The sequence below is a fragment of the Schistocerca gregaria genome, chromosome X (genome assembly GCF_023897955.1).
Source record: "Schistocerca gregaria isolate iqSchGreg1 chromosome X, iqSchGreg1.2, whole genome shotgun sequence".
NCBI lineage: Eukaryota > Metazoa > Arthropoda > Insecta > Orthoptera > Acrididae > Schistocerca > Schistocerca gregaria.
The window spans coordinates 97,338,269-97,364,177 of record NC_064931.1 but is presented as its reverse complement, the minus strand read 5'-3'; the positions used below and the strand labels follow the sequence as shown (position 1 = coordinate 97,364,177).

The following is a 25,909-nucleotide window of genomic DNA, read 5'->3' as shown; positions in this document are numbered from 1 at the left end:
AACCAAGAAATTTCGTACAACCAGAACGGCCGAAAGCCTAACTAAAGAAATATTAATTTATTGCAGGCTGAAGGCCACAAACAAGTCTGAAACGACGTCTGAAGGCCTGAACAACAAGTCAGACAAACAATTTAAAATAAACCCCTTCCTTCTTATAAAAAATTTTTCTTTAGAGAATACACACGACTGAAGGCCTTATTAAAAGGGGTTCACATAAATCCTCTGCTGAAGGCCACACACAACACATCGAACAACTAACCGCTTAGGGCCTGGACTACAAAGAATCTAAGATAGAACCAATTTTAAGGTAAAATTTTTTTTACATAAAATCAATCTTAAAAATTTTAATTTAACACGGCTGAAGGCCTTTCTGGTAAAAAAAAAAAAAAAAAAAAAAAAAAAGAACTCAACTAATACACGACCGAAGGCCTCGCGCAATACTTCAAACTAAAATGAAAATCACAATATAAAACAAACAGAACAAGTGGTGCTCAGAAGTTTTCCAAGGGTCGTCCTGAGAAGGTAGCTCAAACGTAAGGTGAGATAAGATAGCCAGCCAAGAACTGAACTTAAATAATCGGATACCAACCCAAACTAGAGACGGCCCAAGAACCGATCAACAATTTTAGCAATTCCCTTCCGTCTGACCAACGGCACAATGATGGAAAATATCAGCCTAGGACGAAGATATGAACAGCACTACGTCTTCAGAAATTGGCGTTTAAAAACAGCTAAGGGAACAATAACCACTCGAAGAAAATATGAACCAAACCACTTAAAAGACTGTCGAGCTACACGCCGTGCCGGACAGCATCAACACGACGAGGAAGGGTACACACAGCCGGAAAAGTACGCTAACGACAAGGGCAAGTAATTGGGGCATTAACGGCCACAGGCCAGAAAATACCGCTGGTGCACTTCACTGGTAAGTAACAGTCAGTTTAATAATTAATCACAATATAGGAAGAGGGCTGCAAAATTTCGCCGACCCCAACACATCATACGTTGCATCTAGCCCAAACGACTCAGGGAACAACAACCCGCAAATGAACGAAGAGATGTCACGGTAGCTGCGGCTTCGTAACAGGTTAACTGATCACTCAATTTCAGTGTCCAGGTTCGGTGGGCAACAAACTTTGTCGCTCTCGCAGCCAGCGCCTCCCGATGCCACAGCGCATGCACGCCACCAATGATACGGCCTGGCCTCGCGCTGCGGAGAGTTCCTCGTTGTTCCGTCCCAACCGACTACCACACACCACCACCACCACCTGGAAATACTAGCGCTCACACCAAAGATAGTACAACAATACTGGTATCGATAAGCGCTGTTGCAGCCACTCAAGGAGGTAAACCAGCAACTTCGTTGCACCAGTGAGGAAGAAACAAGACGCCACTCGATGTGACAAAATGCCAAAGAACAAACGGCATGAATGCGTGCCGCACACGGCTGAACCTCCAACCTCAAACCCCAACTCAACAATTGGGCTAACCAAATTTAACTTGGCTTAGGTGGACCAGGCACTGCTTACCGGTGAGATTATCCTTAACCACAAGGCACAATGGCACAAGGGCCCAAAAAATGGGGAGTGAATTTACTAAGATTTCTGACAAGCACCTGTCTCCCGGGAAAATTACGGACATATACCTGATCTCCTGGCCTTCCCCTAAAGGCTCGCCGATTACGATTGTAACGCTCAGCTTGCTTGTTGTGGGCCGTGAGAATATTACGTCTGGCACAGTTCCATTTCTCCTTGACGACCTGAGGGGTAATATCCGCCGAAATGAGATCTTGAATCCCCCGTGAGTTCGAAAGCGGGGAATTAACAGGATAGGCAAGGATCAAGGAGGCCGGAATGCCTTTCAAAGCCTCATGATTGGCGGTATTGAAAGCAAAGCTAAGCCAAGGAAGACTAGAATCTCAATTACTAGGCGTCTTCTGATGGAAAATAATCAAGGCGGATTTAAGATTTCGATTGACCCTTTCCGCAAAAGAGCCCTGCGGGTAATATGGTGTAGCAGTCACATGCTTGACACCGTTTTGAAAACAGAACGCCTTGAAGGGAGCCAAAACGAAGGCCGATGCGTTATCACTAACGATTTGTTTGGGGGGGGGGGGGGGGAGGGGGTCCACTCGATGTGACAAAATGCCAAAGAACAAACGGCATGAACGCGAGCCGCACAAAATGGTTCAAATGGCTCTGAGCACTATGGGACTTAACATCTATGGTCATCAGTCCCCTAGAACTTAGAACTACTTAAAACTAACTAACCTAAGGACATCACACAACAGCCAGCCATCACGAGGCAGAGAAAATCCCTGACCCCACCGAGCCGCACACGGCTCACTGTTATATCTCAGTTGTGAGACTGGATTCGTAATTCCCTGCCTGAAAGCTCACAATTCGTATAAATGGATAGAAAGCCATCGAGTAAAAAAGAAGTAGTATGTGACATTCCCAAAGGAAGTTTTATAGGTCCTTCGTTGTTTCTAATCTATATAAACAATTTAGGGAACAATCTGAGCAGCCCTCTTAGATTTTTTACGGATGATGCTGTCATTTACCATCTTGTAAAGTAATCATAATATCAAAACCAACTGCCAAATGACTTAGACAAGATATCTTTATGGTACGAATAGTGGTAATTGACTGTGAATAATGAAAAGCTTGAAGTCATCCACATGAGTAGTAAAAGAAATCCATTAAATTTCGGTGACATGATAAATAACAAAAATTTAAAGCCTATCAGTCCAACAAAATACCTAGTGATTACAATTACGAACAACTTAAAATGGAGCAGTCACATAGCTGATGTGGCGGAGATGGCGTTCCAAAGACTTCGTTTTATTGGCAGAGCACTCAGAAGGTGCTACAGGTGTGCTAAAGAAACTGCTTACACTTGGCTGGTTCGTCCTCTTATGGAGTATTGCTGCGCGGTATGAGATCCCTACCAGTCAGGATTGACAAAGGACATATAAAATTTCAAAGCAAGACAGTTCGTTTTGTATTATCGCGTAGTAGCGGAGAGTACGTCACGGATATGATAGGCGAGTTGGTGTGGTAATCACTAAAACAAAGGCCGTTTTTCGTTGCAGCGAGATCTTTTCACGAAATTTCAATAACTAAGTTTCTTTTCCGAATGCGAAAATATTTTGGTAACGTCCACCTACATAGTGAGATATGATCATCGTAATAAAATAAGAGACATTGTAATTCGCATGGAAAGAGTTAAGTGTTCGTTTTTCACACGCGCTTTTCGAGAGTGGAACGGTAGGGAAATAATCAGAAGACGGTTCAATGAATCCTCCAGTCAGGGGTTCAGCGTTCGTTTACTGAGTACATGTTTGGCGATCCCGGGTTCCTGAGCTGGGGACTGGTAAGCACCACCAGTCCTCTGTCACTGTAAGCTCTGGTCAGCGACCACCGTGCGGCGCAGCGGTGGAATGTTGTGTGTTTCGGAAGAACGGCGGTCTTGGCTTCACCGCCTGGACCGAGAGTAAGGTACACACCACTAAAAAAAAAAAAAAAAAAAAACCTGAACCTCAAAGTGTGCTACGCTGAGGAGGCGAATGGCAGTTGAAGTAAAACAGTCTTTTGCGGGCAACTTCTTGGGCACCTGCCGCCCCCAGTTGTCTAAGGCTTGCTCAGGCATGCAGGGCTCTCCCTGGGTCGACGGTTGTTTCCCTAGCGTCTCGTGGGATCCCTATGGAACTGTCTCATGAAACTAGTATTCCTGACGGGACAGATGTACCATGAGGCAGCACCTACACCCACTCCTCAAAGAGAGCTCGCTTGGTCAGTACTCCCGAAAAGAAGCCTCAGAATCATAGTAACAGGGCATTAGTGTGCCATAACACTTTTATTGTAATCAAGCGAAATGGGGGTAAGCTTTGAGAAGATATCCCCTTTCTATATTCACAAGGCAGTGGAAGGTATTGCTGGGTCTCTGAAAAGTGTCAAACGACTTCGTAATGGAACACTTTTAGTTTAAAGTGCTAATTCCATCCAAATATCCAAGCTTTTGGGATGTAAGGCCTTAGGTGACTGCCCAGTCGAGGCTGTGTTGCATAACACCCTTAACTTTAGTAATGGCGTGGTTACCTGCCCCGATATAATGGAGGTGGTCCCCGCGGAGTTACGTGAAGAAAGGAAGAATGTTGGAGTCACGGAAGTGCAGAGTTATATGAGGAGAGTCAATGGCAAATTGGAAAAATTGGCAACATTTATTCTAACGTTTAGTAGTCCAGAATTACCGGAACATATCCTTGCAGGCTATATCCGCCATAAGTTTCGCCCGTTTGTTCCTAACACCATGCGATGTTATAAATGTCAAAGGTTTGACCATATCACTATGGGATGTAACGGGAAGGCAATGTGTGGTAATTGTGGAGGCTCAGCTCCCGAGTCAGGGACTTCTTGGACACTTCCCCCGAAATGTGTAAACTGCTCTGGGGATGACCCAGAGTGGAGAGAAAATGTGGGGTCTACAACGAAGAAAGGAAAATTAAAGAGATGGAAGTAAAGAGACGCATACCCTATGGTGAAGCTGAAAAGGCTTTCAAGGCCATGCAACCACCGGTTTTTGCTACTTCTTTTACATCTGCCCTTAAGACACCAATCGCTAAGTGTAATGCCTCGACACAAACTCGGACCACAGATTCAAGCACGAGGACATGCACTTGTCGATGTGCCTGTGAGGGAAACGCTCCATTTGCAACTGATGTCGTTCGGAAGCCGTCAGCAGTAGGCTTACCACCTAAGGCACATACCACTCCCCAACACCATAAGCCAACAAAGCCATCCCCGCAACCCAGGAAACGGCCTCCTCCTGTCAGTAAAGAAAAACGTCCTTCGAAAGTAGTTCTAAGTCCAAGAAAGTGGTAGTTAAACCTTCCGATCGACAAGCTCTCTCGCTCTTGAGGATATGGACTTCCAATCGGAGGAACCAGAGAGCACGAAATCGGATAACGTTCCCCCTCGCTGAAAGACAGTCCCTTGGTGGTCACCGAAAGTGGCTGAGGGAATTACAGAGCGTCGGCGAACTGTACAGCGACATAAGTGGCACCCTTCCCTAGAGCATCTGATAGCCTTTAATCGTCTCTGTGCCCGTCTACGCCAGCTTATAAAACGACGGAAACAGGAGTTTGGGAGAGGAATTTGTCGGCCATTGGGTGCCATACGTCACCTTCGCAAGTCTGGACGGAGGTCATACGTCTTTTTGGGTACCAGGTGTCCCTAGCGTTACCATCAATGGCATGCTATGTACCGACGCAAATGCGATTGCCGAGCACTTTGCTGAGCACTATACTCGAGCCTCCGCATCGGAGAACTATCCCCAGCCTTTCACACCCTCAAACGGTGGAGGGGAAAGAAAGTCCCCTAGTTCACTACACGCCACAGTGGACCCTATAACGCCCCATTTATGGAGTGAGAGCTCCTCAGCGCACTTGCACATTCCCCCAGCACTGCTCCTGGGTTGGATCGGATCCACAGTTAGATGATTAAACATGTCTCGTCTGACTACAAGCGACATCTCATAGTCATCGCAATGGCGGGAGAGTATCATCGTTCCGGTGCTCAGACCCGGTAGAAACCCGCTTTATGTGGATAGCTATCGCCCCATCAGCCTCACCAACGTTCTTTGTAAGCTGCTGGAACGTATGGTGTGTCGGCAGTTGTGTCGGGTCCTAGAGTCACATGGCCTACTGGCTCCATCTCAGGACGGCTTCCGCCAGGGGCGCTCTACCACTGATAATCTTGTGGCCCTCGAGTCTGCCGTCCGAACAGCCTTTTCCAGACGCCAACACCTTGTTGACATCTTTTTTGACATACGCGAAGAGTATGACACACCTGGCGACATCATATCCTTGTCACATTTTATGGGTGGGGTCTCCGAGGCCCGCTCCCGATTTTTATCCAAAATTTCCTATCGCTCCATACTTTCCGTGTCCAAATTGTTGCCCCCCACCCCCCCATAGTTCCCACCATATCCAGGAGAATGTGGTCTTGCAGGGCTCTGTATTGAGTTTGTCACTATTTCTAGTGGCCAATAACGGTCTAGCAGCAGCTGTAGGGTCGTCCGTCTCACCCTGTCTGTATGCAGCCGACTTCGGCATTTCGTACTGCTCCACCAGTACTGGTGTTGCTGAGCGGTGCCTACAGGGAATCATCCACAAGGCGCAGTCATGGGCTGTAGCCCATGGCTTCCAGTTTTCGGCCGCTATGTCGAGTGTCATGCACTTCTGTTGGCGTCGTACCATTTATCCGGAACCAGAACTTTATTTTCATGACGATCCACTCACTGTAGTGGAGACATATCGATCCTTAGGACTGGTTTTCGACGCCCGATTTACTTGACTATCTCACCTTCGTCAGCTTAAGCGGAAGAGCTGGCAGCACCTCAGTGGCCTCCGCTGCCTGAGTAACACCAACTGGGGTTCATATCGCTCTACTCTGCTGCAGCTCTACAAAGCCCTTGTTCAACCCCGCCTTGACTATGAGAGTATGGTTTATGGTTCGGCGGCTCCCTCAGCGTTGCGTGTACTCGACCCAGTGCACCACTGTGGCGTTCGCCCAGCGACGGGAGCCTTTAGAATGAGTCCACTGATCAGTGTTCTGGTGGAGGCTGGAGTCCCTCCATTGCAGATCCGACGTGCACAACTGCTCGCCAGTTACGTTGCACACTTTCGTTGTTCTCCTGAGCATCCGAATTACCGTCTCCCTTTTCCACGCACAGCAGTTCATCTCCCGCATCGGCGGCCCAGGTCAGGGCTAACGATTGCGGTTCGCTTTTGATCCCTTCTGTCTGAACTGGAGTCCTTCTCTTTACCACCTCCCATCCAGGTCTGTGCGCATACACCTCCATGGTGTGCACCTAGGCTGCAGATTCGTCTGGACTTTTCACATGACCCTAAGGACTCAGTTACTACTGCCGCTCTCTGCTGTCATTTCCTCTCGATTCTTGACGTGTTCTGGGGCTCTGAAGTGGTTTACACCGACGGCTCGATGGCTGATGGCCATGTTGGCTTCACCTACGCCCACAGGGGCCATTTTGAACAGCATTCCTTGCCTGGTGGCTGGAGTGTATTCACCGAAGAGCAGGTGGCCATCAGTATATCCGTTCATGCCCTGGGGAATCGTTTCTTCTGTGCACTGACACTTTGAGCAGCTTACAAGCTATCGACCAGGGCTACCCTCACCATCCTCTGGTAGCGCCCATCCACGAGTCCATCTATCTGGTCCTGTCCTTCAGTGATGTTTATGTGGACCCCAGGACACGTCGGCATCCCAGGCAACGAACATGCCGACAGGCTGGCCAAACATGCCACTGTCATACTCATACCTAAGCCAGGCAAGGACACAAACCTTCCTTCTAGCTACCGCCCCATCTCTTACCAGCTGCGTTTACAAGGTGATGGAACACATGATTCATGCCCGACTGGTGCAGTGGCTCGAGTCTCGACATTTACTAACGAATGCACAGTGTTTTTCGATTTGGAGAAGCCCGATGACAACTGCTGAAGAACTGGTATCCTCTGCACTCTTTACGTGTGGGCTTTCCCCGGTCCCGTTTCCTTCAGGAATGTTTAAAAGAACGATTTTCAAGGTGTGTGTGGGTTATGCCTTGTCAGACACCTTTATCCAGGAAATCGGTGTGCCTCAGGATTCTGTCCTGAGCGTCGTCCTTTTTGCTATCACCATTAACCGTATAATGGCCTTTCACCCGCCAGGCATCTTCGGCTCTCTTTTTGTTGACGCTTTAGCCATCTATTGCAGCTGTGTACGGACCTATCTCACTGAGCGCCGTCTTCAGCGATGTCTTGGTCGTCTTTACTTCTGGAGCATCCACAATGGCTATCGATTTTCCACTGACAAAACCGTCTGTATGAATTTCTGGCGGCACAATTGGTTTCTCCTAAGATCTTTAAATCTTCGGCCTGTTCCTCTTCCGTTCATTGAAACAATGAAATTCCTGAGGCTCATGCTCGATAGGAAACTCTCTTGGTCCTCCAGTGTGTCTTACCTCGCAGCTCGCTATACATGGCTTCTCACTGTCCTACGTGTCCGCAGTGGTACGTACTGGGGTGCAGGTCAAACCACCCTCCTCAGTTTGTACCGGCCCCTTGTCTGTTCGAAACTAGACTACGGGTGCTTTGTTTATGTATATGCACGTCCGTCCCTCTTACGCCGTCTCAACAGTATTCACTATTGTGCCATTCGTTTGGCCACTAGGTGGCGCAGTGGTTAGCACACTGGACTCGTATTCGGGAGGACGACGGTTCAATCCCGTCTCCGGCCATCCTGATTTAGGTTTTCCGTGATTTCCCTAAATCGTTTCAGGAAAATGCCGGGATGGTTCCTTTGAAAGGGCACGGCCGATTTCCTTCCCAATCCTTTCCTAACCAGAGCTTGCGCTCCGTCTCTAATGACCTCGTTGTCGACGGGACGTTAAACACTAACAACCACCACCACCACTCGTTTGGCCACTGGCGACTTTTACACTAGCCTGGTTGAGAGTCTGTATGCTGAAGCTGCTGAACTACCACTGTCCTACCACCGTGACTTTCTCTCCAGCGCGGAATAGTAGCCGGTCGGTCCGTGCAGCTCCCCCCCCCCCCCCCCCCCCCCTCTCCCACCTCCCGTCGGAGGTTCGATACCTCCCCCGGGAATGGGTGTGTGTGTTGTCCATAATGTAAGTTAGTTTAAGTTAGGTAAGGTAGTGTGTAGGCTTAGGGACCGATGACTTCAGCAGTTTGGTACCATAAGACCTTACCACAAATCTTCAAATTTCCCTTCAGCAGGCATGCATGCCTTTTGTATGACATGCGTGGCCACCCATCCTATGTAGGCTCCTTTGATGACTCCTTTGATCGCCAGTACAGGGCGCATCCCTCTTCTTTATTGACTCCTGGAGTCTGCTTTCGGCAGTTGCTCAAGCGGCTTCCCACAACCTGCTGCTTTCCCTGTGGTTATAAATCCTTCACCATCTTGGCTTCGTGAAGTGGACCGTATTAACCTTGGCCTTCACAAGTACACTACTTCAGCCTCATTTTATCGCCTTCAGTTTCATGACCTCTGCATGGGACTTCGTTATAGTGCCTTTGTGTACACTGATGGCTCACGGACTGAACGTGTTGTCGGGTGTGCCTTCGTCATTGCAGCCCACGTCTTTAGATATCAGGTTCTGGCACACTGCTCAGTATTTACAGCCGAGCTCTTCGCCCCGTATCAGGCTACGGAGTACATCCGACGACACAGACTTTTCAATTGTGCGCTCTGCTCAGACTCTCTAAGCGCCCTTCAAAGTCAATGTGCGCTGCACACTGCCCATCCCTTAGTGCAATGGGTTGAGAATAACTCTCACTAGCTCACTCTTCGTGGAGACACTGTGATGTTTATTTGGGTTCCTGGTCATGTCGGTCTGCCAGGAAACAAGGCTGCTGACAGTGCTGCAGTTCTCGTATCGCACAGGAATAAGCTCCGGGTTATTAAGCCTCTTCCAGCAGCTTGGACGACCTCCTATCAGCCCTCCCGCCAGGAGGAGGTAATTCTAACTAGGTTGTGTATTGACCACTGCCGTTTTAGGCATCGTGATTTGATAAGTGGCGCTCCCCCACCACTTTGTACAGGTTACGCCCAAGTTTTAACTGTCTGACACTTCGAGACGGAATGCGAATTTTTTAACTGTTTATGTTCCCACTTGGGTTTGTTGTCTGAGTTATTGGCCGTTTCAGCAAATGACACGTGGCCTGTCGACCGCGTTTTACGTTTTATATGTCAAAGCAATATGGCGAAGGCCATTTAATTTTTAATTTTGGACCACCGTTTCAGTCTGGTGTCTTTTTAGAGCCCTTTCTCCACGTTCCTGATTTTAGTTGACTTCTCTTATATCAATTGGGATTGACATATAGCCGTTTTTAACTCCTTTCTGTCTTCGTGTTCTATAGCTTTGACTTGGGTGCATTTGACTTCAGTTGTTTTGCGTCCTGAAACAAAACAAAACTAACGGCTGCCGAGGGCACTGCACCAGTGGAAGTCGATACTCCCTGCTCCCTGGTGTGGTGGTTTTGGCTCCCGCTGGCGGGATTCGCATGCTCTGTCGGTAGCTCTGCTTTTGGAGATGGCAGTGACCATGCCACATGTTTTGGTTCACACACTGTTTCAGTGATTTTTCGATTCCTCAGAAACCACTACCTCCGTTGTTTCAGGTGGACCATGATGTCAGATGCTGCGTAGTTGTGCTGAGTGCTGAATCTGGCTAGCTGGTACGATAGGCCTTCAGACCTGTGCGATGCTTGATTTTAGTGATGGACTGGAGTTGTGTTGGCAGACTCTCGGTCTGTCCACCAGTGCTGGCTGCTGTGCCGACGTCAGCACTGTATGCTGGACTCCATCAGCTGTGGCCTCAGATCGTTGATCGTCTAGCAGATCAGCAGTTGCAAGATTAACACTAGAATAGTGTCATATGAAGTTATCACCATAACCATAGAATCGAGTGTGGACGACATGAAAGTCGTTGAGCCTACTGATTGTTTTGTATCCCACCTGGTAGGCGGCGCGTGGGTCTGCTCCTGTAAACTGAAAGGTAGGCCGAATTTGGGAAGCTAGGAGGAGCAGGTGAGGTATACCTCTCTGAACTGCAGTGTTAATTTAAATCACCTCTACTTTAGCAAAAAGATGAATACATAACTTTGCACTGAGGAGCACATAGGTGCGAAGCTGGATGTCTCAAGCTCACAGAAGTTACACAGGCAAAATCTGTAGAAGCTCGCCCACTATGAAATAGAAACAGTGTTGCTAGGTCGTCTCCTAGGAATCAAATGGGCTGAATCTGGAGCGGCGCTCGTAGAGCTGCACAGCGCCGGCTAGAGGGCGCTGCCGTTGGTGTCGGTGTCGTAGTGCCAACCTAGCAGAGCGCACCTACGTTTTGGCATCGTACGAGGGTGAGTCAAATGAAAACCTTAAATTGGTAATAACGAATCGAAATTTCGCGCTGTTATTCTGTAAGTTGGTAAGCGTGCTACAAACAGCGTGCAGAATGGCCTGTAGGTGACAGCATAGTGCAGATGCACACATACCATCGCAGTATCAGTATAAAGACGACCGCCCCACTTGCGACTTGCACCAGGGAAGAACAGCGTTCTGTTATTCGGTTTTTGCATAGTGAAGGTGTGAAACCTATTGAAATTCTTCGACGAACGAAGCTTCAGCACGGTGATGCATGTTTGCCACAGCAGCAAGTCTACGAGTGGAATAGGAAGTTGGCAAATGGTGTGACTTCAGTGAAAGATGCTCCTCGTCCAGGTCATGCACAACGAGTTGTGACTCCACAGAACATTGCAGCAGTAGAAGCCATAGTGAAGGAAAACCACCGAGTGACACTGGATGACATTGCAGCATGTTTACAGATTAGTCATGGGTTGGCACACCATATTGTGCATGATGTGCTCCAGTTTCACAAAGTGTCTGCAAGATGGGTGCCACGGCAGCTGACTCCTGAAATGAGAGAACGACGTGTAGATGCTTGTGAGGAACTTTTTCGGCACTTTGAACGAGAAGGTGATGGCTTCCTTGCAAGAATCGTTACTGGGGACGAAACCGGGAACGAAGAGAGCGAGCAAGGAATGGCGCCATTCCTCATCACCAAAACCAAAAAAGGTTCGAACAGAACCATCAGCAGGTAAGGTTATGCTGACTCTCTTTTGGGACGAAAAAGGAGTCATTATACACAAAACTCCTAAAAAAATCATCAGTGGCCTGCAATGAAATAGAAGCGACGTGGATTGCTGTCAGCAGGTGTCCTTTTGCAACATGACAATGCAAGGCCCCACACTACCCGTACAACAACAACAAAAAATGGCTCAAATGGCTCTGAGCACTATGGGACTTAACTGCGGAGGTCATCAGTCCCCTAGAACTTAGAATTACTTAAACCTAACTAACCTAAGGACATCACAAACATTCATGTCCGAGGCAGGATTCGAACCTGCGACCGTAGCGGTCGCGCGGTTCCAGACTGTAGCGCCTAGAACCGCTCGGCCACCCCGGCCGGCCCCGTACAACAGTTGCAACAATCACAGACCTGGATTTTGAGTGTCTTCCTCATCCAGCATACTTACCAGACATTCCCCCAAGTGATTTCCATATGTTTGGACCACGCAAAGACGCAATAGGAGGAAAGAAGTTACGTTCTGATGAAGAGGTACGCCACGCGGTGCATGAGTGGTTGTGCAGACTACCAAAAGAATTTTTTTCTAAAGGAATTTATGCACTTTGTAAGCGCTGGAGCACTTGCATTGAGCGTGTGGGAGATAACGTTGAAAAGTGATACAGCTTTGTACAGCTTCTACACAATAAATAATATTTAAAAAAGTATTTAAGGTTTTCATTTGACTCACCCTCGTAGCTATCGATACCACAGATTGAATGAAAAAAATAGTGGGAGTGCAATATTTATGTTGCCGAGGACAGGTTCTGCTCTGAAACGTCATTCCTAATGACTGAATTGATTCTACTCTTGCCTGGTGTCAGTGGTCTTCAGTTCCGTTACATTTGCTCAACGCCAAACTCTCGCTAGTCGTTGTTGCGTCCTACCTTGTCTCTTGTTAACATTATGGGGGTAACGAAGATGGCTTGGTCTGGACTGTTTTAAACATATTACACTGAGTTGCTCGAAGACTCCCTTAAGAACAGCGAGGTGGCTGTTTCGCCTGACCAAGTAACGGTGTTGAAATGTTTGTGCTTCCCAGCTGGCGACACTTCCGCCTGACTGAAAAACGGAGGCTGACATAACTTAGAAAAATTTTTACTCTAATGTTCCCTTACTAGCCATGATGCGTAACATTTCGCTATCTTTGTCGTAAATTCACCCTTTCCTAGCTGTTTATGTATCCTGCATATTTACATTTACTTTGAACATTTTGTTCCTTTGATCACAAAAACCTTATCCTAGCTTAACGTTATTTCTGTACCTTCCTCCTTTTCACAGTAACACTCTAAATTCCCTTACTTACTAATACGAATCAATTGTGAAGAAATTTCATGAACAGTTATTTACTTCGCTTGATTTATTCCGTTTCTGAGACAACAGCAAACTGCACAAATAAAAGCTAGTATCACCATACTGGTTGGTACACTGTCTGTTTACGCTTCTCTTGATATCTCCCAATATGCTGTAAAATTTGATCTACCGAAATTTCTCCTTTTCCTGCAATGACTAATTAGTATTGTTTAAGCAGGGACTAGGTTTTGCATGGGTATCACGCTAAAAGGTTTCTCTGGCCGATAAAACATTGGTCAAGTTCTTGTACTTATTTTAGTACCTGTGATTGTAGCAGGTCGGTGAGATTTTTTACTGGCTATAACACGCTTGGTCCCATTTACTAGTAAACCTCTTTGTTTTAGCTCTATCTTTGCCATGCCCAAACTGTCTTATTATTGTAGCCGTTTACTGTAACAGTTTCTGGGGAAAATATAGAATGTAACCAGTGACTGACAATCCTCTGAATATGTGGATATAGCATTGATATTACTTTATTACACACTGGTACGTCCATATTTCCTAGGAACAACTGAATTTCACACGATCATTTGAGTTCAGACTACCTGTGCTAGACAAATGCTGACTATCTTCTTGACACAACTACTAAGCTCTCCTTCTGTCATAAAAACACACGTATCTATCGGTTGTGACACGAGTAACATTTAATTGGTTTGCACTTGCACCTACTTATCGATAGTTTTCCATTTTACCAGACGTGGATGGATTGTGAAAGATTGAGAACAGAACAGGAGTTGAAACGTACAACTGTAAACTGGGTGTTAATATATACCCTAGATTGACCTGAAAAAATTCAACTGAAAAAACATGAAAGAAGAATGTTATACTAGTTTTCAGTAGTGGTTCAAAAAATGGCTCTGAGCACCATGAGACTTAACATCGGAGGTCATCAGTCCCCTAAAGCTTAGAACTACTTAAACCTAACTAACCTATGGCCATCACACACATCCATGCCCGAGGCAGGATTCGAACCTGCGGACCGTAGCAGTCACGCGGTTCCGGACGGAAGAATGCAGAACCGCTAGGCCACCGCTGTCGGCTATAGTGGTTCAACGTGTAGGGTCCCTGTTGGAAATTCTTTTTCCACATGCCGTCATCCCAATAAAAACTGTTTTACTTAAGTCACCTCTGCTTCACGTACGTGCAAGAGCATTATACCCATGATATATGTTGTGACGTCATCTTCATCACCGAGAAGAAATGAATTACCATGATTCCCATTCCTCCTTAGGCAAAAAGAATATCTCAGACAAACTACTATTGTTATTTGAAAATAGTCTTTTACGTAAGCTAGTCAGAGAGCACACTAAACAGCCTTGTAAAAAACCATGGATCACTATGGGGATTAAGGTATCTTGTGAAAAGAAATGGGAAATGTATCTTTTGCTAAGAATAATTAGAGATCCTGCAGTAGCTGCACACTACAAAAAATAAACAAAATTACTAAGAAAGGTTATTAAAAAATCATAGAACATGCACATAATGACAGAAATCAGTACTTCTGACAACAGACTTAAGGCAATATAGAAGTAGTGAAATGAGACAGGAGAACCAGCCACAGAACAACACAACAGCACTATTTAACTGAATGGAAGGGTTGTAAATGATGAGTCACAGGTAGAAAATACATTTAATAATCATTTCTTAAATATAGTAGAAAGCATAGGGACGAACAGCTCAAGAGCAAAATCACAGCTGTATGTAGAAAATGTAAATTTCATAAAATTCAATCATGTTAATGTCTCACCAACTTCTCCTTCTGAAAATAAGAAAATTATACATTCTCTGAAAAATAAAAGCTCATCTGGTTTTGGTGGTGTTTCCAACAGAGTACTAAAACTTTGTTTCCATGTAGTAAGCCCAGTCTTACCTGAAATATGCAAAGTATCACTAACTCAAGGCCTTTTTCCAGAGATGCCATTGATAGCCCCTCTTTAATAAAGGTCATAAGATATATGTCAATAATTACCGACCTGTTTCACTGCTGACATCATTTCCCATAATTTTTGTGAAGGTGATGTATTCTACAATAGTATCTCACCTTAATAACAATAGTATCCTTATCAAATTAGAGTTTGGGTTTGAGAAGTGTTGCTCTATTGAGAACACCACAGATATGTTTACTAACCAGATTTTACGAACTTTAAATAATAAAATAGTCTCTCTAAGGCATTTGACTCTGGGATAAAGTAACATTTTATGCAGTTGATGGTACAGCCTACCAGTGGATAATGTCCTATCTAACCAAAAGCATTTAGAAAGTTGTACCTAGTAATTCAAGCAATATGTTCAAGGGACGTAGTTCTCACTGGGGAGAATCACCTTTGGGATTCCTCAAGGTTCAATCATAGGCCCACTACTGTTTCTCATACACGTAAACAATCTTCTGCCTAGTATACAAAAAGCAGAACTTGTTCTTTTCGCAGATGACACTATTATTGCAATGGATCCAAGCATACATACAGAAACAGAAGGAATGGTACACAGTTTTTTAAAGTCTCATTGACTGGTTTTCTGAGCATGGTGCCACCCTAAATTTTAAAATGACTTAACGTATTCATTTCTGCACATCTACAGGTGCTACACAAGTGATAAGTGTAACACGCAAGGAACTGATAAACAGGTTGGAAACGTCAAAATTCTTGTGGTTCCATTCTGATGAGAATTTAAATTGGAAATAGCACATTCTGGAAATCCTAAAAAACTTAGTTCAGCCACATTCGCACTTAGAATCACTGCAAATCTTGTGAAGAGACAAATCGGTAAATTGACATATTTTGCATATTTTCATTCAATAATGTCATATGGAATAATATTCAGGGATAACTCATCCTTAAGAAAGAAATTCTTCATTGCGAAAAAACATGTTGTGAGAATAAAGTGTGGTGGTCACGCATGATCATCTTGTAGACATCTGTTAAAGGAGTTGGAAATTCTGTCTACTTCTTCCCAGTATATTTATTCCCTCATGACGTTTGTTGTAAATATTCCACTACAGTTCAAGAGGAACAATGAGGTATGTAACTAAAATACCAGAAGGAAAAATGACATTCATCATTCCACATTAAAGTTGTCTTCAGCATAAAAAGGGATTACAATGCTTCAACAAAGATGGTTGATCATTAACCCAGTGATATAAAATGTCTGACAGCAAAGTAAAATTTGATAGCAAATTAAGAAAGTTTCTCCTTGACAACTCCTTCTATTCTGTAGAAGAATTTCTGTTATTGTTAATGTGTAAAATATATTGGTTAGGAATTTCCAACTTACTAACATACATCTGTATATCTTTTCTTTCCTTTTGGAAAAAAAATTGAAAAGTTCAGAATGTAGTTGTATGCACAAATTAATTTGCAGTGTGAATGTAAATGACTTGTTCCACATCATTACGATCTATCGTGCATAATGATTTCTAGAACATGTTACTAACTATAGCAGACGAAAAAAATTAATGTTGGTAACCCAACACAAAACTAAACGCAGTACTCTGCTGTTTTATCACTTATCTCTAAACCAAAGCTCATAAGGTACGCTCTGTGTTACTGTAGGTCCGCATTGTAATTTATTTTTGTGTGGTAATAGTGCAGGTGTTTGTGGTAACGCCTCCACTGTATCCTTAAACGGTTTAACTCGACTAAATGTACAACAAATGTTTTCATCGGTATATGCAACTAGACATGAACAGTCAACTCATCTCCCCTACCTCTTATGGTCCCTGAAAAGTTTTCAATAATTTCTTGGATTTATCACTTGGGATACACAGATTTGCTAGCAGAAACCATTTTCCTATCCTGTGCTGATGTAATTTACTCGCACCCTGCCCAATCCGCTCTTGACACTCCAAAGCCTTTGTGTTCGCACGTTTCACTCGTTGCCAAACTATTTCTAATGCTTTTGTAAGCTGCTTCACATGTTCACCCAGTGTTACTGTCATCGACTGCACTTAATCAAAAGGGGCCGTCAGCTTTAGCTCATACACTGCATGGTATGGTGAAGGGCCTGGTCCTTTGTGGATTTTTGAGTTGTATGCACTTACCACATTGCCCACATAGACATACCAAGCTGTGTTCCCTGCTCATGTACTGACTTAACTACTTGGCAAAGATGCAGTGTACTCGTTCCAAATGACCATTAGCTTATGGATGGAATGGACTAATCCACAATTTCTTTACTCTAAATAGATTAGATAACTCTTTCATCACATTAGATATAAAACTACTTCAATGGTCTGTGACTGCAGTTTCTCGTGCATACTTAAGTAACCGATTTTGACCATGTCTTCGAGCAGCAGTGCTCACGTGCTGATCTGATATTGCTATCCTTACAAGGTAGCTTCAGAAATGATAGATCATCATCAGTTCATATTTATTACCCAATAAACCCTTATTAAATGGTGCTAGCACAACACTTCCTAACTTTTTTTGGAGAGGTTTTTCAGATTATGGTAATCTCTGAAGTAGTATCGTTTGGTGAGTCAAATCTGTTCATTGGGCAATAGAAATGAAATTTTTTATGTATTTCTCCACATCATCACATATTCTCCACCAAAATCTTTGTGACTCGTCTATCAGTAATTCTCCTACCACTATGTCCTGATAGTAGTCTACAGAGTCATGTGCTTGTCGTAACACTTAAGTTTCTAGTGCTGCAGGAAAAAATTGTGGGTGTTATAGTACACTTGGTATCTGTATCTACTATTTGTGCCTCTTTCAAATCTACTAGATTCAATCTCAATAACTGCAACACTGCAGTTTTCCTGCTGAGCATATCGGTACTAATGTGCTTGACACCAGGCTTGAGAACTATTTCATACTTTGTAATGTGGCTATAATTTCGCACGTTACAAGAACGCATCCACATACTTTGCTGCGATCTAAAAACACAATTAGGTATCATGTGATAGGTTGTACATCGTATATATGAATACATAAAGGAGACTGACATTGTCACATACACCTTGTAAATAATAGTTAACGCTTATTGCATGAAAGATTGGACCGACAGTGGAAATGAAATGGCAGGCGAAACTCAAACCGTCGATGGAAGGACAACACAGGAGTGTTGGTCCTGCTTAAACACAGGAAGTAGCAAGACAGACGTTGGAACACCTGAGTGTTGGGGCACAACAGAGTCGCGACCGGCCGGTTTTGTAGCTGGGCGGGAAGGATTATACTTTGGAAACTACGAAAATCTTGGACGGAGCTGAGAGGAACGGGGAAGCGTCACCTTGGAAACCAGTCTGGATTATTTCCAAGGATTTTTACTCTGAAGCATACCATTGTAGGAGTATACGTTTTCCTCGCAAACTTTCCGCTGAACAGCAATTCTTAGTCTTTGCTCTCAGGAGAGTTAATAGTTAGAACAGTTAGGCACTGTACTGTTGCGAACCTATACGGTTCTGGACTTCACCTGCAGGTTAGAAGTCGTCGTTGAGCGCGCAGCATTCAGTAATTGAGAACACTTACTCTGTCTATACTAACGTTGAGACGTTATCTTAACTCCGTCCTTGTGGCTGAGAGTTCGCGTTTCTCGTCAGTAGAACACAGAGAGGAGAACACAGTATGAGAGTATATTAGTCAGAGGACCGCCTTCTGCCCTCCTAGAGTTTGAAAGAGTTTGTTTGTGGCTGGAGTTTTTCCATCGTCGCAGACGAGTACCTGAACCATCACATCAACGCACAGGACGCAGTGCATACAGTGATATCAAAATTGCTTCGGCTTATTAGGGTTATAAAAGCTAAACAGCTATGATCAGGTTAGTTTATTTCCACTGAGGTTCCACACCACCGTAGATCATCTTTGAAGGTAGTATCTTCCAGTGTTTGGTACATAGATGATATCAGTCATTTCACGTTATTAATATTAGACCGCGCAGTCATAATAAAAGGCAGAGTTGGGCAATTGATTAGTAATTTTACTTAGGAAATGTAAACTTTGTAATACACTCCTGGAAATGGAAAAAAGAACACATTGACACCGGTGTGTCAGACCCACCATACTTGCTCCGGACACTGCGAGAGGTCTGTACAAGCAATGATCACACGCACGGCACAGCGGACACACCAGGAACCGCGGTGTTGGCCGTCGAATTGGCGCTAGCTGCGCAGCATTTGTGCACCGCTGCCGTCAGTGTCAGCCAGTTTGCCGTGGCATACGGAGCTCCATCGCAGTCTTTAACACTGGTAGCATGCCGCGACAGCGTGGACGTGAACCGTATGTGCAGTTGACGGACTTTGAGCGATGGCGTATAGTGGGCATGCGGGAGGCCGGGTGGACGTACCGCCGAATTGCTCAACACGTGGGGTGTGAGGTCTCCACAGTACATCGATGTTGTCGCCAGTGGTCGGCGGAAGGTGTACGTGCCCGTCGACCTGGGACCGGACCGCAGCGACGCACGGATGCACGCCAAGACCGTAGGATCCTACGCAGTGCCGTAGGGGACCGCACCGCCACTTCCCAGCAAATTAGGAACACTGTTGCTCCTGGGGTATCGGCGAGGACCATTCGCAACCGTCTCCATGAAGCTGGGCTACGGTCCCGCACACCGTTAGGCCGTCTTCCGCTCACGCCCCAACATCGTGCAGCCCGCCTCCAGTGGTGTCGCGACAGGCGTGAATGGAGGGACGAATGGAGACGTGTCGTCTTCAGCGATGAGAGTCGCTTCTGCCTTGGTGCCAATGATGGTCGTATGCGTGTTTCGTGCCGTGCAGGTGAGCGCCACAATCAGGACGGCATACGACCGAGGCACACAGGGCCAACACCCGGTATCATGGTGTGGGGAGCGATCTCCTACACTGGCCGTACACCTCTGGTGATCGTCGAGGGGACACTGAATAGTGCACGGTACATCCAAACCGTCATCGAACCCATCGTTCTACCATTTCTAGACCGGCAAGGGAACTTGCTGTTCCAACAGGACAATGCACGTCCGCATGTATCCCGTGCCACCCAACGTGCTCTAGAAGGTGTAAGTCAACTACCCTGGCCAGCAAGATCTCCGGATCTGTCCCCCATTGAGCATGTTTGGGAATGGATGAAGCGTCGTCTCACCCGGTCTGCACGTCCAGCACGAACGCTGGTCCAACTGAGGCGCTAGGTGGAAATGGCATGGCAAGCCGTTCCACAGGACTACATCCAGCATCTCTACGATCGTCTCCATGGGAGAATAGCAGCCTGCATTGCTGCGAAAGGTGGATATACACTGTACTAGTGCCGACATTGTGCATGCTCTGTTGCCTGTGTCTATGTGCCTGTGGTTCTGTCAGTGTGATCATGTGATGTATATGACCCCAGGAATGTGTCAATAAAGTTTCCCCTTCCTGGGACAATGAATTCACGGTGTTCTTATTTCAATTTCCAGGAGTGTATAAAGGTTTTGTTTTTAATCTACAGTAAATATATAAGCAGGACCAACGTTTATCATTTAGTAGGATTAGTTGCCTTCATCATTCATTTATGTTTAGATTGTAATTTGTAGAATTAAGAGATCCTAAGATCTGCTTCAGGGGGTAGTCAGACAGGGCCAAATCTTCATTTTAGTGTTTATTATTTTCCGTTGCGCACATTCATTTTACACCTGCCTGGGGTAGCATCTTGCATATGGCTTAGCTTGCCAGTATCGTACTTAGAGTCTTCTGATTATAGTCATAAAGTGGTTTGAAGCCTCGGAAATTTTCAAAAAAAAATATTTTTTTCTCATTTAATGTTTAGGTGTTATTGATAATGATCACCAGATTTCGTGTATATTTTGCAGTGGTAGAGTCACGCCATAACATTAAAAATAATATTTGTGTATTTTAATGTATTTATTTTCAGAGGGGTTGCGCTTCAGCCCTTTGGCTCTATTTTTTTGATATTGAGGTTATGTCATGTGTCATTGTATTTTGCTTGTATTGTAACGACACTGCTTCACGACGTTGCCATTAGTGTAGCTTGCTCTTGTAGAGACCTATGTTACATGCCCGTTCCATAATAAATGTGGTATTGTAAATAGTGTGTATTTTAAGAGAGAATTGTTATCAGGGATCAGTCCATGTTAACTAGGACGAAAGCGCGCTTAGTAACACAACAGAGCACTAGTTGCCACAATACAGAAATGGCAGATATACGGGGTAGTCAAGAGATCCTATGGGATGAGAAAGAGTTAGCTACGTTAGCAGCACAAGGCACAGGTGAGGGGAACACCGATCCAAGGGAAATTTTTGAGGATGATAGACACAGTCAAGCACGTGGTGGGCAATCTGATAGCGAAGATGAGGAACAGCGACACTCTGAGGCAGTCATAAAGATACGGGAATGTAATGTACGGAGTCGAAGTGAACGTGTAACAACTAAGATTTGTAGTAGATAGCCATCAGCAACAGCGTCACGAGGCAGCATATCAGGGGTACGCGGTGATGACTTTCTTGAATACCAAGAAATGGCAAGGGAAAAGGGGAAATCACCTAAGATTAGAGCAAGAGAAAGTGACAATAGAAGAGAAGATTTAGGTAACACAGGTGTGTTGGATATCCTTGCATATCTAAAAGCGATGGGAAGTGAACTGAGAGAGCAAATAAAAAAGGGGGATGATGAAGGACGCTCTGAAATGGGAAGTCAAATTCAAAATGTTAGTGCTGAAATGGGAAGCAAAATTCAAAACGTTAGTGCAGAAGTGGGAAGTAAAATTCAAAACTTTAGTGCTCAAATGAGAAATAAAATCCAAAACGTTAGTGCTGAAATGGGAAGTAAAATTCAAAACATTAGTGTCAAGATTCAGTTGATAAAACATGAAACGAGGGAAGTGAAAAATGAGGTAGTGACGCTCCGAAGAAAACTAGAACGAGAGAGTGTAGGGGTCAGAAGAACCGCGAGCGAGGCGCGATTACTAGCGAAGGATGCATAGCGGGTTGCTATTGAAACATTAGAGAAAACAGAAAATACGACAAAGACAGGTATATATGCGTTAACAAAGTTGCAGAGGCGCGTGAAACGAGTAGAAGTAACGCAGCTGCAAAAGACTGAAATTGCACCAAATAAGCTCTCCCAATGTAAACAGAACATAGAGAGCGAAATTAAGCTATTGTCTCAGGGGTGGAACGAATATGACCAGGAATCGGAAACAATCAGTTGAAATTAGACCATCCAATCCTGGGAGACCATGGCAAAATAGCGTAGAATAAGGAGGAAGAATTAAAGTGAGTTGGTATGGCGACAGTATAGTATTGTATATAGTTAGCAATTAAGTTAAGTATTACACTGAAGGGATCTGTAGAGTTATCAAATTTTCTATAATATTATCATGTTAAAAGAGGTACTATAGCACATAAAAGGGCAGGATGTCGTGGGTAAGAAAATTAGGGTATGTTTCTTTGTGTAGGCTATGACTATGTGCACAGCAATCTGAGAGTATAATTTCAGAAGGTGTTTAAACTTTAAGATGAGTTATCTGCCCATGAAGGAATAAAGTGAAGTTGACAAACGTGTGGTACTGCAAAAATGTTGTAAAGATGTGGCAATAAAAAAATTGTTAACCACTTGAAGTGGAACGTATTAGGAGAGAACGTCAATAATTAAAATTTTAGAAATGAGTGTCTATTTTACATGTTTAGCAATAGGATCATAAATGAGTACACATTTCTTAGGGAAGACAGACCTCAAAGCGGAAGTCTTATGTACGTCAAACCCTGCTGAAGGAAAATAGATTAAATTCATGTTCACTGAAATAAATATACAAAGTCGGAAGTTTTTGACTGGTGTCGCGTACAAGCCGCTAAAAATAAGCTCAATGAGTTCCTTTCAGTGGGAATTACATTCACTTCAGTGTCAATACGAACATGTCATCGTAATGGGTGACTTGAACATAAACATGCTAAGAGACACTCCCTCCGCAATAAACCTAAAAAGTTTGTTTAGTTGCAACAGCATGAACATTCTTCCATTACAACCAACACAACATACGGCGCACAGTCATACTCTTATAGACGTAATAGCAACGAAACAGGCTGACAAAGTAAGAGATGTTTGTCAAACTTCGGCCCCAGGCCTCTCAGCACATGATGTAATATTCCTGGCCTATTCTGTGCAGCCGCCAAGGATCAAATCTTGTTACATAACTTGTAGGAACATGAAACGTATTGACCTTGACGCTCTAGCAGTCGATTTCTCAGAAATCTCATGACATCAAATTATCAGAGAACCTACAATCGATGGCAAAATTAATGACCTTGGTGATAAACTCACTGCCCTCTGTGACAAACATACACCTGTACGCACAATCCGTGTAAGAAAATCTCCTGCTCCATGGCTGACAGCTGAATTACGTCAGATGATGAATAATAGGGATGCTACCCACAGGCGTTTCAAGACAGATCAAAAACCTGAGCGTTTCGAAGAATATAGAAAGTCACGGAACAGAGTGAAACAATGCATTCGCCATGCGAAAATCAGGCACACTCGCTGCCTTGTATGCAGCGATCTGACGCCCACGTCCCTATGGAAGAATCTCCGTAGCTTGGGGGTCGGAGAGGCAAAATCGGAAACTGCTTTTCATGTCTCAGCTGGTAATTACCGTCCACAAGGATCCTCTAACTGGAATACTAACAACGATCCCTTCCATCTGAAACACGTAACAATAAATACGGCAAGAAAGGCAATAATGAGAATCTCCTCTGATGAGATAGGCAATGACAGTATCAGTATAACCATGATTAAGAATGTTGCCGATATCTTAGTACCTGTCTTAACTGACATATTTAATTTTTCCCTCGCGAACGAGATATATCCCACTGCACGGAAAAGAAGCATAATTCGACCCATCCCAAAGATCGAAAACCCGCAACTGCCTAGTTATTACCGACCAATTAGCATACTGCCTGCTGTTTCCAAAGCACTTGAATATATTGTTCATGATCAAATCACTGAACACCTGCATGAATTCAACCTGTATGACAAATTCCAATCCGGTTTCCATAAAAAATCAAAGCACAGCCACTGCTCTAATTAAAGTAACTGATGACCTGAAATATGCCACCGACCGCCGAAAGGCAACAATATTGATGCTACTGGACTTCAGCAAAGCCTTCGACACACTTAACTTTGACATATTGCTCAGAAAAATGCAACAGCTTAATTTCTCAGATAATGCAATGAGATGGTTTGAAAGCTACTTAAAAGACAGACAGCAATGTGTTGTCTGCGTAAATGAAAAATCTTCCTGGAAACATATCTCCTCGGGAGTGCTACAAGTATCAATCTTAGGACCACTTTTGTTTTCTTCATATGTCAACGATATTTCATCGGTTCTGTCCTGTAAATATCATTTCTATGCCGACGACCTCCAGCTCTGCCTAAGCGTCAGACCTGAAGATATAAACACTGCAATCGCTCAGATAAATGATGATCTGTCTTCAGTAGTGGCATGGGCGAAAAACCTGGGGCTTAAACTAAATGCAAAAAATATTCAAGTAATCTTAATAGCCCATCAGAAATTAATAAGTTCAGATTTCCGCCTCTTATTCTGCTCGACGGTATTCCAATACCATATCAGAAAACAGTTAAGAACGTCGTTGTAACTTAGGATGAGCATCTCAACTGGACGGAGAATACAGTCGCAGTGTGCCGAAGACGTCCGCTTGTCTCAATGCTCTCAAAACGTTTCGGAACCTATTTCCACAGGACTTGAAACGCCAGCTCGTTCAAATCACTCGTTCTACCGAACCTCCTCTATTGTTCTGTAATTCAACAAGGCATGAGTAGTGAAAATAAAAGACAGCTGGAACTAACCATGAATGCTTGTTTGCGTTACACCTGCAACATTCGCCGTTATGATCATGTTAGTGCTTCATACTCCCAGCTTGGGTGGCGGCGGCCGGTCAAATTACGTGACTACAACACTCTATGTCTACTTCACCGACTCCTCTTCACGCAAGCACCCCAGTACCTTGCTTCATAACGTTTTTACACAAAATTAATGTACAAGTTCAATCCTCTCCTCTGTCAAATAGCAAAGCTAGTCTCCTATCTTGCTCCTTTCTCTTCTTCCTCTTCATCTATCTCTATTACCCACGCAATCTTCTTTTCCTTTATATTTCCTTAATTATGTTTCATCATGTCTCTATTCTCCTCTCTTCACCATCAGTCTGCTTCATACTCCCTGCTGCTAGCACTCCTATCTAAAATCTGTCTCTTTCATAATGTCTAATTATAACAGTACTTATCATCTACGAATATAAACACACTGTGTATGCATTTTTCCAAGTGTGCCTTTGTAATTGTTTATTTCACTTTTTGTACTAGATGTAGTTTAACATGCCTACTAAAACATATAAATGTAAAATAAGTAGAATACCTGGTTAGATGTAAGAGAGGGCCTGATGGTCCCAATCTTGCCAGGTTAAATAAATAAATAAATAAATGAGTGACTTGCTAATAGGGTTTGCGGTGACACGCAGGTGTGTCGTCCAAGTATGATTTGTCTCCATTCAGAGAAACGGGAATTCAATAGGTGGCCAGCTCCACGTGTCTATGCGAGAACGAGCCGTTATTTGTATGGGAAAGTTGTATTTATGCTGTTCAAAGAGACGGAATAATTGTGTACATGGTGGCCAGTTCTGCGGAATTCCGTATGAGCGCACCGAAATATTATTTGAGTGTTAGAGAACCGATTTCAATTTCTTTACTGTTTGTGGTTCTGAAAAATCAAGTAGAGCTGTGAGATGAGGATCTGTCATAAACCCATCTTGGCTAATAATACCCTCTAGTTAAGTAACTTGTTGGGAAAAATGACATTTATCAATGCTTAGCATGAGATGTGCTGCTATTAATCTATCAAATACCTTACAAACAAATTAGATTTTCTGGTTAGGAATTAT

The 25,909-nt window shown here is 44.2% G+C and overlaps 1 non-coding gene across 1 annotated transcript; it reads left to right on the top strand.

The window, feature by feature from the left end:
- Positions 1-8,222: 8,222 nt before the first annotated feature.
- On the top strand, positions 8,223-8,298 carry Trnat-cgu (transfer RNA threonine (anticodon CGU)). The gene has a single exon. It is a non-coding gene; the product is annotated as a tRNA-Thr (tRNA).
- Positions 8,299-25,909: the final 17,611 nt, after the last annotated feature.